The following is a 14,163-nucleotide window of genomic DNA, read 5'->3' on the forward strand; positions in this document are numbered from 1 at the left end:
GATTTGTAAACAGAACAACACCGGGATCTGTAAACTTAATAACACCAGGATCTGTACACGGAATAAAACCAGGATCTGTACACTAAATATTAGCAAGATCTGTAAACTGAATAACACCAGTATCTGTATATGGAATATCACCGGGATCTGTATACGGAACAAACCGAGATCTGTACACAGAATAACTCACCAGGATCTGCACATGGAATAACACCAGGATCAATACAGTGAATAACACCAGGATCTGCACACAGAATAACAACGGGAAATGTACACTGAATAATACCGGGATCTGTAAATAAATAACACCAGGAACTGTACAGTGAATAAAACTCGGATCTTTAAACTGAGTAACACCAGGAACTGTACACAAAATAAAACCAGCATCACGACACTGAATAACACCAGGATCTGTACAGTGAAAAACACCAGTGTCTCTAAACGGAATAAGACCAAGATATGTACACTGAATAACACCAGTGTCTGTAAACTGAATAACACCAGGATTTCTAAACGGAAGAATACCGGGATCTGTATACGGAATAAAACCAGGATCTGTACACTAAATAATAGCAGGATCTGTACACTGAATAACACCAGTATCTGTATATGGAATATCACCGGGATCTGTATATGGAATAAACTGAGATCTGTCAATGGAATAACACCAGGATCTGCACATGGAACAACACCAGGATCTGCACAATGAATAACATCAGGATCTGCACACAGAATAACACTAGGACCTGTACACTGAATAAAACTGGGATCTGTAAATGGAATAACACCACGATCTGTACAGTGAATAAAACCAGGATCTTTACAATGAATAACAGCAGGATCTGTAAAGTGAATAACACCAGGATCTGTAAATGGAATAATGCCAGGATCTGTACAGTGAATAAAACCAGGACCTATAATGGGAATACCACCAGGATCTGTAAAGTGAATAACACCAGGATCTGTAAATGGAATAACACCAGGATCTGTACCATGAATAAGACCAGGATCTGTAAAGTGAATAACACCAGGATCTGTAAATGGAATAAAACCAGGATCTGTACCATGAATAAGACCAGGATCTGTACACTGAATAACACCAGGATCTGTACACTGAATAATACCAGGATCTGTACACTGAATACCACCAGGATGTGTAAACAAAATAAAACCGGGATCTCTACACTGAATAACACCAGGATCTGTACACTGACTAACACCAGTATCTGCATATGGAATATCACTGGGAGCTGTATACGGAATAAAGAGAGATCTGTACACAGAATAACACACCAGGATCTGCACATGGAATAACACCTGGATCTGCACACAGATTAACACTGGAATCTGTACACAGAATAACACACCAGGATCTGTACACTGAATTACACCAGGATCTGTACACTGAAGAACACCAGGATCTGTACACTGAATAACACCAGGACCTGTACATGGAATAACACCAGGATCTGTACACTGAATAACACCAGGATCTGTTCACAGAATAACAGCAGGATCTTTTCACTGAGTAACACCAGGATCTGTACATGTAATAGCACCAGGATCCGTACACTGAATAACACCAGGATCTGTACACTGAATAACACTGGAATCTGTACACAGATTAACACACCAGGATCTGTACATTGAATTACACCAGGATCTGTAAACTGAATAACACCAGGATCTTTACACAGTATAACACCGGGATCTGTAAACTGAGTAACACCAGGATCTGTACACGGAATAACACCAGGATCAGTACAATGAGTAAGACCAGGGTCTGTACACAGAATAACACCGGGATCTGTACACGGAATAACACCAGGATCTGTAGACTGAATAAAACGTGATCTGTACACGGAATAACACCAGGATCAGTACAATGAGTAACACCAGGATCTGTACACATTATAACACCAGGATCTGTACACTGATTAACACCAGGGTCTGTACACTGACTAACACCAGTATCTGCATATGGAATATCACTGGGAGCTGTATACGGAATAAAGCGAGATCTGTACACTGAATAACACACCAGGATCTTTATATGTCCAAAGATGTGCGGGTTAGGATGATTGGCTATGATAAATTGACCCTTAGTGTTAGGGGGATTAAATATGTGGGGTTACGGGGATAGGGTGGGATATGTGTTGGTGTAGGGGTTACGGGGATCAGGTGGGATATGTGTCGGTGCAGGCTCGATGGGCCGAAATGGCCTCTATCTGCACTGTGGGGTTTCTGTGTGATTTCTGTGTGAACACCAGGATCTGTGCACTGAATAACACCAGGATCTGTACACTGAATAACACCAGGATCTGTACATGGAATAACACTGGAATCTGTACACAGAATAGCAGACCAGGATCTGTACATGGAATAATACCAGGATCTGTAAACTGAGTAACACCAGGATCTGTAAACTGAGTAACACCAGGATCTGTACACTGAATAACAACAGGTTTGCTATGCAGAATAACACCAGAATCTTTACTCTGAATAACACCAGGATCTGTACATGGAATAACACCAGGACCTGTACATGGAATAACACCAGGATATGTACACTGAATAACACCAGGATCTTTTAACTGAGTAACACTAGGATCTGTACATGGAATAGCACCAGGATCTGTACACAGAAGAACACTGGAACCTGCACACAGAATAACACACCAGGATCTGTACAGGGAATAACACCGGGATCTGTACACTGAGCAGCACCAGGATCTGTACATGGAATAACACCAGAATTTGTACACTGAATAACACCAGGACCTGTACATGGAATAACACCAGGATCTTTACACTGAGTAACACCAGGATATGTACATGTATTAGCAATGGAATCTGTAAACAGAATAACACACCAGGATCTGTACATGGAATAACACCAGGATCTGTGCACTGAATAACACAAGGATCTGTACATTGAATTACACCAGCATCTGTACACTGAGTAACACCACGATCTGTACATGGAATAACACCAGGATCTGTAAACTGAATAACACCAGGATCTTTACACGGTACAACACCAGGAACTTTACACTGAATAACTCCAGGATCTGTACACTGAATAACACCAGTATCTGTAGACTGAATAAACTGGGATCTGTACACGGAATAACACCAGGATCAGTACAATGAGTAACACCAGGATCTGTACACAATATAACACCAGCATCTGTTCACTGAATAACACCAGGATCTGTACATGGAATAACACGAGGATCTTGTACACTGAATAACACCAGGATCTGTACACTGAATAACACCAGTCTCTGTACACTGAATAACACCGGGATCTGTACATGGAATAAAACCAGGATCAGTACAATGAGTAACACTAGGGTCTGTACACAGAATAACACCAGGATCTTCACACTGAATAACAACAGGATTGTTAGGCAGAATAACACCAGGATCTGTACTCTGAATAACACCTGGATCTGTACACAGGATAACACCAGGATCTGTTCACTGAGTAACACCAGGATCTCTGTAAGGAATAACACCAGGCTTTTGTACACAGAATAACACCAGGATCTGTACACAGAATAACACCAGGATCTGTACGCGGAATAACACCAGGATCTGTACACTGAATAACACCAGCATCTGTACACAGTATAAAACCGGAATCTGTACACGGAAAAACACTGGGATCTGTATGCGGAATAACACTGGGATCTATACACTGAATAACAGTGGACATTTCCCTTAGGTGTCAATCAGTCACCCAATAGCGATGCTTCCCGCATCAATGCTCTGTAGGTTTTCATGGGCTTGTTCCACTAACCAAGATCCATACATTACACAGACATCATTTCACGCGGCCTCACCAGAGTCATTCGAACCCTCCCTTAAAACTTGAGTTATATTTTTAGCATGGGAATATAAATATTTAACCAAATCCTGAGAGGAATGGTCATAATTTGGCTCTCTTCCAGTACTTCCTGTTCTAAACCTTTCATTGTATTCAAAATTTCCCTTCAACGATTTCTAACTGCCTTTACGGATTGATCCAAATGAGCCAAATCAAGGTTATTAACTAGGGTGGTTCCGATATGAAAAACATTTGCTGCATCATTTATCAGACCCTGTCTCCTTCTGATATGGTTCACTTTAATCCCGCAATCAACATCGTTTCCTTCAATGATCTCAGTACTATTTTCCCCAAAGTTATTATTAAATCCATTACCATCCCCTGAGCCCTTGCGATATAACAGCTCTAATTCAGATTCCGCCAGTGTTGTGCCGGCCCTCTCCCAAAATCCCTCTATTAATTCCAACACCATTCTCCACGATAACGGCGCTGCCTCTGGCTTGCACGAGTTCGGTATTCCCACCTCAATCAGATTCAATATTACCGGCACCACCTCATGATGCACAGCATGGTATAATATCATCCGAGTTAGGATCACCACTAACGCATTTGTCGGTCCCGGGGTGTGTTTAGGGCAGACAACCCGGGATTCTTCTTGTTCTTCCCGTGATTGTGTTTTATTCATAGGGGGAGGGGTTTTTGGTGGAACTTTTAATTCTACCGCATGTATAACCGCACTTCCGTCACCACATCCCCTTACGTGACAGGTGATAGAGTTCCTTGGCTCTATGGTGGGCAAACATCATCCTTTCAATCATGGACAAGCCGTCCGAATCATCCGATTGGAACCCGTCCGTTACCGCATTTGGGCTCACACATCCGGAAATTCCCTCATGATTTTTCCACCATTGGGGCCAACATAACAGAGTGTCTCCCACTGCTCGGGATTGGGTCGGGCTTCGTACATTCTCCTGAGGGTTCCCTATCTGATAATACCTTGAATGGTCACTTGGTTTTGCCTGTAAGGTCCACACCCTTGGCCCAGTACACCGATCTTTGCATTCTATGCATACCCTCCTACCTTCCTGGACCTCATACGTGGTAACCCACACTGTCCCTAAACACATGGTTTGGCAATCACCTTTGATGTACTGGAGGGTAATGTTTCGAGTGGCACCAAAGGGTGGTGACTCCAGGGCAACTGCAATCGAACTATTGTAGGGGAAATAGTTAGTGGTGGTCCAGTATGCCGAATAGGCTGATGTGGAATCTCCGAGAAAGAACAGAATCCCGATCATTGGCCAGAATAATTCCTTCATTTTATTTATCTTCTTGCCTGTGGGGATAAGGGACAAAAACAGAGTGTTACTCCCAGCCTTGCACCCTATGTACACCCATTAGTTCAGGCTCTCAATACTGTTTAAAACAAAACAAAACGGGGCTTCCTACTTTTCTTTTTCTGCATTGGGCGATTTTCCAACGCCTACCACTGATGATACCTCAAGATGTCTTTTTATTTCTTTTACTACTCTGCCGTGGGGTAAGAGGAGTCTGTTGGACTCGTCTGCGGACAGGACGTGGTTCCGGACCTGGGGACGAGGAGGTTTCTACAGCTCCCATGTCCTGTCCACCTTCATTTGAAACATACTGTACCTGTGGAGGCGCCACTTCAGGCAAGGGCGCCTCCTTGAGTGGGGGTGTCCCATTAGGCACCCCTTTTTCATCATCCCACTGGAGAGGATAAATCCGGCTCACCATGCTCATAATCGTGGCTTGTTGTCTTCTTGACCTGCTAGTGGCTGAAAAAGCGTCATTTGGTTAATATGAAACCATTTAATTTTCTTAAGTAACTGAACCGCATACACCATAGGACTGGTTTTGTCAACAATGCTATACGGTCCCTTGTAAAGGGGTTCAAACATTCCCACCCTCGCATAATTTCATTCCATTAACTGGCTCCCTACTTCCCATTCCTGGGATTTACTCGGAGCCAGGTGTAGTCGATTGTATTGGTGTGCCTTCTCAATGTGGCCCTCAAGTTCAGTTCTTTTAAAGTTCCCCACAGGTCGCTCAGGAATTTGTCTCGAGTGCTGCACCTTCTTACAGACGCACGCAATTGCGTCACTTATCGTAATTTTTTTTTAAACTTTCACAATCGAAAAAGACAGTTTGATTTTCACAACTTAATAGGTTAGTTAACTTTGTAAAGATCCTGACCAATTCAATTCAGCAGGCAAAAAACATCAGACATCATAAACATTCTGTGAAACAACTCCACGCACAATAGCATTTCCTTTTTTTCCCTTTGTTCACACATACTTGAAATTGTCAGAAATTTTAAAAATACCAATTGTTGATGTGATTGCCTCATGTCTGGAACTAGAGGCTTTCACACAATTTACACCTGGTGTGGAGATGCCTGTGTTGGACTGGGGTGGACAAATGTAAGAAGTCACACAACACCAGGTTATAGTCCAACAGCTTCACCTGACGAAGGAGTAGCGCTCCGAAAGCTTGTGATTTCAAATAAAACTGTTGGACTATAACCTGGTGTTGTGTGACTTCTTACAATTTACATCAACCAGAAATTCACTGTGGCCACAATAAGAGTCTGGTTTAAACAGGTTAATTAACCTCAATAACTCCAATTTAATTCAGACCAATATTTTAAACTGACTTGAAAAAAAAGGAGCTTTCTTCAGCTTGTAGCTTCAAAACATTAATACAAGTTTTTTTCAGACATCACTACACTGAAAGTAGCAAAGGGACAGAACCTTTCCTTTTCTCCTTTCTTTATTTCACCATAGGCTACATGTCAAAATCCTAGAAAGTAGGCGTCTTGGACTTGCAGTAACCAAATTAAGAAGACAGTGCTTTGTAAACATTCAAATTGATTTAAAAATAATATCAAACAATAACAATTTTTTGTAATCCAATTAAAACAAAATACTTGTAAAAAGTCCAGATCCATTTTCTACCAGATGCAATCAGAAGCCATGGCAACTGTAGCTTCAAGGCTAAAGCTTATCTTTTTTTAAACAAACTGCCTCTGAATTACAGTTTGTTGTACAAGCCGTCCCAGTCAAAATATATCCACAGCAATGTCTTTAACTTAAAATGCAAATCACAAATTTTCTCCCACTTCTAGGTGCACAATCTTAAAGAAAGAAAGACTTGCATTTATATAGCGCCTTTCATGACCACCGGACATGTCAAAGCGCTTTATAGCCAATGAAGTAATTTTGGAGTGTAGTCACTGTTGTAATGTGGGAAACGCAGCAGCCAATTTGCGCACAGCAAGCTCCCACAAACAGCAATGTGATAATGACCAGAGAATCTGTTTTTGTTATGTTGATTGAGGGATAAATATTGGCCAGGACACCGGGGATAAATTGAAATGAACATATTTAACACATCCGCACACTCTTAAAACTTCCAACATCCAAGATAAGACTACAAAGGGTTAAATGGCTTTTAGCTTTATGCACAGTGGAGCTAAAACAAACACAACAGACACTTTCTTTCAAAGACAGACTTTCAGACAAAAGGAATACTGTAACTTCTTAAAATTCATAGTCAGGAAAACTTCCACACTTGAATACACACTTTCACACAAACTGAAATTCCAGCATCCTTTAAAGTTCCTTTCACTCAGTAAATCTTGCATTTTCTTTGTCTCAGCACAGACGCTAATAGCTTCCATGTCAGTAAAATTTTACGTTTCTCTTTTATTTTCCTTCTTTTCAATCATCTTTTAAACCAGCTTTTCCTGGCTCCCTAAATCCCTGTTTTTTCCCTTCCTTTGCTAAGTTTTCAGATTGGTTAGCCTGCAACTCAGATCTTTTCCCTTCTTTATCTCCCACTATCTCTCCTGCTCTTTATGCTTCACCACCAGTTTCTTAATCCACTTATTACATTCAGTGTGGTCCCCACAAACACTCCGTTCCTTTAGAGCCTGTTTCTGGGTGAGCCTAAACGCAATCTTCAGGTCCTCAGTGAGCTTTTCTGCATACCCTGCTCAATGTCTCTGTTTGGATAGTTCTTTTGACACTGATCCTGATTATTGATACATTGGGCTCGAATTTCCCAGGGCCGTGGAGGCGGGAATGGCGGCATGTGGGGTGTTAAAATTGCAGAATCGGGGGGCACGAACCCTTCCCGCCCCCAACTCGCCTCCATGCCCGTTTCCCAGGAGGCAGGCACCCGACCTGTGCTGAGAGCCGCCTCCCCGAAGTGGGCAGGGATTAGTGCCAATTAACTGCCTGTTAACAGGTAGTTAACAGGCAGTTTTTGGCCTAATCCCTATTTTTAGCCCTGAAGTGAGGGCTTCCCGATGGCTCCAAACCATGCCAAGTTAGCAAGGCGGACCGTCGGGCTGAAGGGCTTGGAGGGTTCGAGATGTCCAGTGTTCAGGTGAGTGATGGGTGCATGAGTGCAGAGGTAAGTGTGTTTGGTGTGTGTGTGTAAAGTGTTTAAATAAGTTTTACTTACCTTTACTTACTAATGCAGGCTTCCTTCCTTCAGGTCTCGGGAGTCCCTCATCTCACCGGCACAGAAAGCAGAATGGCCGCAAGCTGTCAAAAGTTGCAGCATTCAGCTTTATGTTCTGGAGAGATTTCTAACTGAGTCTGTGGAGAAGGACTCAAGTTAGAAGTCAGATTGTCAGTGTTTGACAGCTTCACAGAGCTGTCAAACGCTGATATTTCATCTGTCAAAAGCTCTTGACAGATGAAATGTCAATCGCTGATGTCACCTGTAACCGAATGTCCCTTAATTGGCCAGCTGAGCCCGCTGGGCAGGCTCAACAAGGTCAATCAAGGGAAAATCGTGTGGGTTGGCCACAAATCGATGGAGGCAGGACTACAACCCAAAAAGTGGGAGTTCCGCCTCCATCACGTCCCCATTGACAAAATCCAGCCCATTGGCTCTCGAGGTATTATTCTTTATTACACCACCTCTCCTCCTGTTCCAACTTTTCATTGAGCCTGTTTCTACATTCTCTTTCTTCCTCTATTTCTTTCCTTAACTTGATCTTTACCCTTTCTTAAGATTTAACCTGCCTCTGATAGGCCAATAACCAAATGGATTTCCTTACCCATGGCCGACACGTGGACCCTTGTGTCCACTGTTCAGCCCCCAATACCGGATCATCACTGTCTATAATGACCCGTACCCACCCTTCTCGAAGGGGCAACTCATCCATTGTCTTTGCCATTGTCTGCTCCGAACGAGTCCCTGTTCGGGCACCAATATCTGTAAGATGTGTGGAAATTGTCCCTCGCCCCATCCAAAAGTTTCCAAATTTTAGACCCGTCGAACAAACAACACAAAACCCAATGATCTGTGAAAGTTCTTTTAATTAAAGATCAGCAAGAGATTACAGGTAAGCATCCAACAGTTAGGTAGCATATAATAATTCCCAATTATACCTCAGCATACACAGAGCTATCCCTTTACTTTAAGTTCAAGCAAAACAGCACATATATACTAACACCAGCGAATGGTCAATCCAGCAGTAACTAGACATGTGGGCCTAGAAATTCAGTTGCGTTCGCCAGCCGTTAACGCCATAAGAGGGGTATATTTCCAGCGCTAGGCACTTAGCGCCCGGGCGCAGACCGATCTGCGCCTACGCCCAAATTCAGTTGACATTTAGCGCTGGCGCAATGTGTTTGCGCCCGCTCAGCTGCGCGCGCAGCTTATGACGTCATTTCGTCGTGCAACGCTGTTTGTGCGCCCCAAACCGGAAATTCAGTGGCGCCCACCCAATGTGGGCATGGCGCTGTTAAGAACTGTGAAGTGGAACGCAACAGAGGCCCTGTGGGCCTCAGGGAGCGCTAATTAAAGGGCACTTACACTGACCTATAAAGCCCAGCCATTTTGCTGCAATGACTTTACTGCTTTGGATTTCTGGACAGAGACCAAGGGACAGAGCTTACTGATTTGGGACAACATAGGAGAGGTATTTTTGGCTTCTGGCCAGAGCTTTGACATTTGAATCATTGTGATTTCACTGTTTGCAACTTTATTATGGGGGCTGTATGGGGGTCCAACCCTCAGTTGCAGCATTATGTGCGAAGGGCTCGCAGACGCTGTGAGAGAGGGCCAGCCATGCCTAGACACAGAGGGGCCATCAGGCGTCGGCAACGTAGGCCTTACCCACTCAGGCAATACTGGCAGCAGGTGTCCTATCTCACCATGACTGCGGCGCATTGTGTTAAGAGGCTGCGCTTCAGAAGGGAGGTGGTTGCAGAGATCTGCCAGCTGCTTCACAGAGATCTGCGTCCACAGCTGATGTGCAGGACATCTCTCTCGGTGGAAGTGAAGGTCACGGTGGCTCTGAACTTTTATGCAAGCGGCTCCTTCCAAGCCGCTGCAGGGGACATAGCGAGCATCTCCCAGTTCGCCGCGCATCGCTGCATCCGGCAGGTCACCGATGCACTTTTCGCGAGGAGACACCAATTCATCTCCTTCCCCATGACCCTACAGAGGCAGGAGCAGCGTGCAGTCGGATTTGGCAGGATCGTGGGCTTCCCCATGGTGCAGGGCGCCATTGACTGCACGCATGTGGCTATGCGGGCACCTATCGACAATGCCGAGGATTACCGCAACCGGAAGGGCTACCATTCCCTCAATGTACAGCTGGTGTGTGACCACAGGCAGTGCATCCTAGCTGTCAATGCCCGCTTTCCAGGAAGCAGCCACGATGCATTTATCCTGCGCCAGACTACTGTGGCTGACATGTTCGAGGCACAGCCTCCACCAAGGGGATGGCTTATCGGGGACAAGGGCTACCCTTTGTGTACATGGCTCATGACCCCGCTCCGCGCACCCAGGACCCCAGCGGAGGAGGCATACAACGAAAGCCATCAAGCCACAAGGAACATCATAGAGCAAATGATAGGCATCCTCAAGCAACGGTTCCACTGCCTGGATCATTCCGGCGGATCTCTACAATATTCGCCGGATAGAGTCTCCCAGTTTGTCGTCGTGCGCTGCATGCTGCACAACCTGGCTATCCGCAGGACTCAGGCACTGCCACCTGACATTGCACCACCACCTCAGGAGGACGAGCAGGAGGACCATGAGGAGGATGAGGAGGAGGAGGAGGAGTACCAGCCCAGGAGGGAGCCACAAGGTCCAAGGGCCGTCCGCCGGCTGCTTATTGAACGACACTTCTAGGCCCCCTGTCAGGGAATGGCCTGTGGCAATGAACGCACCTGAAGGCAGCCGCTCCACAAGCCCTCAGCCGGTTAACGCAACAACCACTTGAAACATGACACCTGGACATGCTGAATAAATAAAAAGCTTTATTTCACAAACTCAGGGCCCTTCCCACATGAAACAGAAAAACAGACAAGACCCCCAAAAAACAGTCAAAAACATCTGTCACTCCCAAAACATGGGGAGGACTAACAAAACTTGCCCATCCAAATGGCCTTCATCATCGGCCTTACAAAAATAAGCCCCCCCCCTCCACAACACAAACACCCCCATAAAAACAAAAAATGCCTTGATCTTCGGCCTTACCAAAATAATCCCCCCCCCAGAACACAAGCCCCCCCATATAAAAAAAACCGCTATCACCACACTCTACTGGGTGTGCCGAGAGGGTGAGTCCTTAGACAGGCTTCTCCGGCCCCTGCCCGACCTGCTGCTCCACCTCAACCTGGGCCCTGTGGCTGTGGCAAGGCTGGGGGAAGGCTCATGAGGGCGACAATGCGTGTCGGCAGATGCCCTTGGGGGTCGGCCTAGACGAGGCCCGGCCCGGGAGGGGCCGGCTGGTGACTGCTGCAGCTGTGGCTGGCCAGCATCAGTCTCAGCAGCAGCTCGTCGCACCTTGGCTGGGGGAGTGGCAGTGTCGGCTGCACCAATGGGGGCAAGCTGGCTGATGGCAGGCGCGCGCTGCTCGCCAGAGACACTGGCACTCGGCCGGGCTGGCAGTGCAGCAAGCGCAGCAAGCTGGTGGAGGCCAGACCGCTGTGCTGCAGCAGGGCGGCGGGTGCCCTGGCGATGCTTCCGCGCCACAGCGAGTGTGGCAGAAGTGAGTGCCCGAACTGCCCTGGTATGTGCCCGCATCAGCTCTGCCAGTGTCTGGACGGCACCACTCATGTACTCGCGACTCGCGTCCTGCGCTGCCGCGAGTTGCTGGACACCCCTGTCGTGCGCTGCCGCGAGTTGTTCAACCCCCCTGGCCTGTGATTCACCGAAAGCGACCACACTATGAGCCAGGGACTCAATGGCCTGAGGCATCTGTTGCACAACCCCCATGAACTCCTGGTGGCGCCGCTCCGACGCCGCTGACATCTCATCGAGGAGGCGCACCTCCTGGGCGAGGACCGTCTCCGGACTGGAGGGCGGACTCTCCCTCTGGGGAGAAGGCCGCCGAGCTGCCCGACCCTTCCCGCGTGCATCAACACCACTGGGCCCAGGAACTGCCCTCCCCTGCAACACTTCCCTTCTCTGGGGAGAAGGCCGCCGTGCTGCCCGACCCTTCCCGCGTGCATCAACACCACTGGGCCCAGGAACTGCCCCCCCCTGCAACACTTCCCCCTGGCTCTCCTGCAGGCCAGACGTCTCCCCTCCATTGCCATCCCCTGGCGCGGATGAGGGTTCCCCCGATGTGCCACCTTCCTCCTGGTCCTCGTCGTCCTCCTCCTCCAAGGGCCTGGCACTCTGAGCTTGAGGGACAACCTCCTCCTCACCAGCTGAAAGCAGGAAGGCACAAGAGTAGCTTTAGAGTGAGGACAGGGCGTCAGCGAGGGAGGCCTGAGTGGTGGCATTATGCGCATTTGTCGGACAGTGGGAAAGGATGTAGATCTGAAGCGCAAGGGCAACGAGAGAGGTCCAACCGGTCATGTCCTTACCAGTGGGTCCCAGTACAGGGTCCGCATCTCCGATGGCAACAGGGCCAGTCACCCGGCCACGCATGAGTCGAGCCACGCTCTCCTCCAGCTCACTGAGCACCTGGTACTTGGGACGGCCTCCACTGGTGACAGACTGGCTCCTCAAATTCCGCGCCAGCTTGGCCTGCAAGAGAAAGGACGGCCTGTAAGTACAGTGTGGTGCCCTGTTGCTGTGTGCACTGCCTCCCATGGTGGAATAGCTTGGCCAGTGTGGTGCCCTGTTGCTGTGTGCACTGCCTCCCATGGTCGAATAGCTTGGCCAGTGTGTTAAGTGCAGAAAGTGCTATTGATGATCATGCCAGTGCCATAGCTGCGGGAGGAGGGCTGCCCATTAGGCCTTTGAGGTCCCTTTGCCCATAATGTGAGGTGCACATGCAAGGATGAGGAGGACACTGGAAAGGGTACTCACCTTCACCAACCGAGTGAGGTCGTTGTACTTCTTCCGGCATTGGTTCGCACTCCTGGGGACATCGCAGGTGGATGACACCCTGCGGGTGATTTTCTTCCAGGCTTTCCTGTACTGCCTCCTGGGAGCCTTCTTGCCACTGTCCGGGCACAAGACCTCTCTTTTGTTTTCCACACCATCAACCAGCACCCTCAGAGCATGCTCTGAGAAGCGCTGCGCTCGTTCACGGGCCCTCTCCATGGCTGCAGGCGCTATTTTGGCCCACCAGCAGTGTTGAGGCCTAGCTGCAGGGCTCCACTATGCAGGGCGTGGCAGCAGTCAAAGTCGACCCTTCCCCCTTTAAGAGCTGGCCGGCGTCAGGGTGTCTGCTGTCAATCAAAACATGCCCGCACCTGCGCTGCGCCCGGCCTCAGCGTTATCAGGCCGCATCTCCGGCTTAGCGCCTGAAGATAGCATTGCAACGCCAGTTTCAGCGCTCGCCCAAACTCTTGGCCAAATCTACTGAATTTCGGCGAAGTGGCCTACACTTTCCGGCGGGCGCTAACTTTAGCGAACGCCCGACTTTAGCGCCCCAAAAGTGTCCAGACTGAATTTCTAGGCCATGATTTCTGGCAACTGACCAGGTCGCCTGACTGCAGCAGCAAGTGGTCAATTTAAGGCATCTTTTAAACCCCAAAACTTGGCAACCGTCCTACTGCGTATGTGTCCCTAACCACATGGCATTAGTTGTATGTCAGTTATTCTTATCAATAGTCAGTTAAGCATCCGTGGGCTTCAAGGCTGGTTGCATTCCATAATCTGAAGATGTTTCTGTTTTTGCACTGATTCCACAGCTCAATAGCCTGCTCCCACAAAACTTTCAAAGTCTGTTTTCCTTATCTGTTGAAAGACAATTAGCAGCTTTCACAGCTTCTAACCACAGCACCTGATTTTACAAAGTTCTCACAGCATCCAATCTTTCGTCCTCGCGAAGCATGATGGTACATAAAATGTGGTCAACTTTTAAGTTTGGTCAAGTT

Source organism: Somniosus microcephalus, chromosome 8 (assembly GCF_052327205.1).
Source record: "Somniosus microcephalus isolate GS21.2 chromosome 8, FLI_Smic_1.0, whole genome shotgun sequence".
Taxonomy (NCBI): domain Eukaryota; kingdom Metazoa; phylum Chordata; class Chondrichthyes; order Squaliformes; family Somniosidae; genus Somniosus; species Somniosus microcephalus.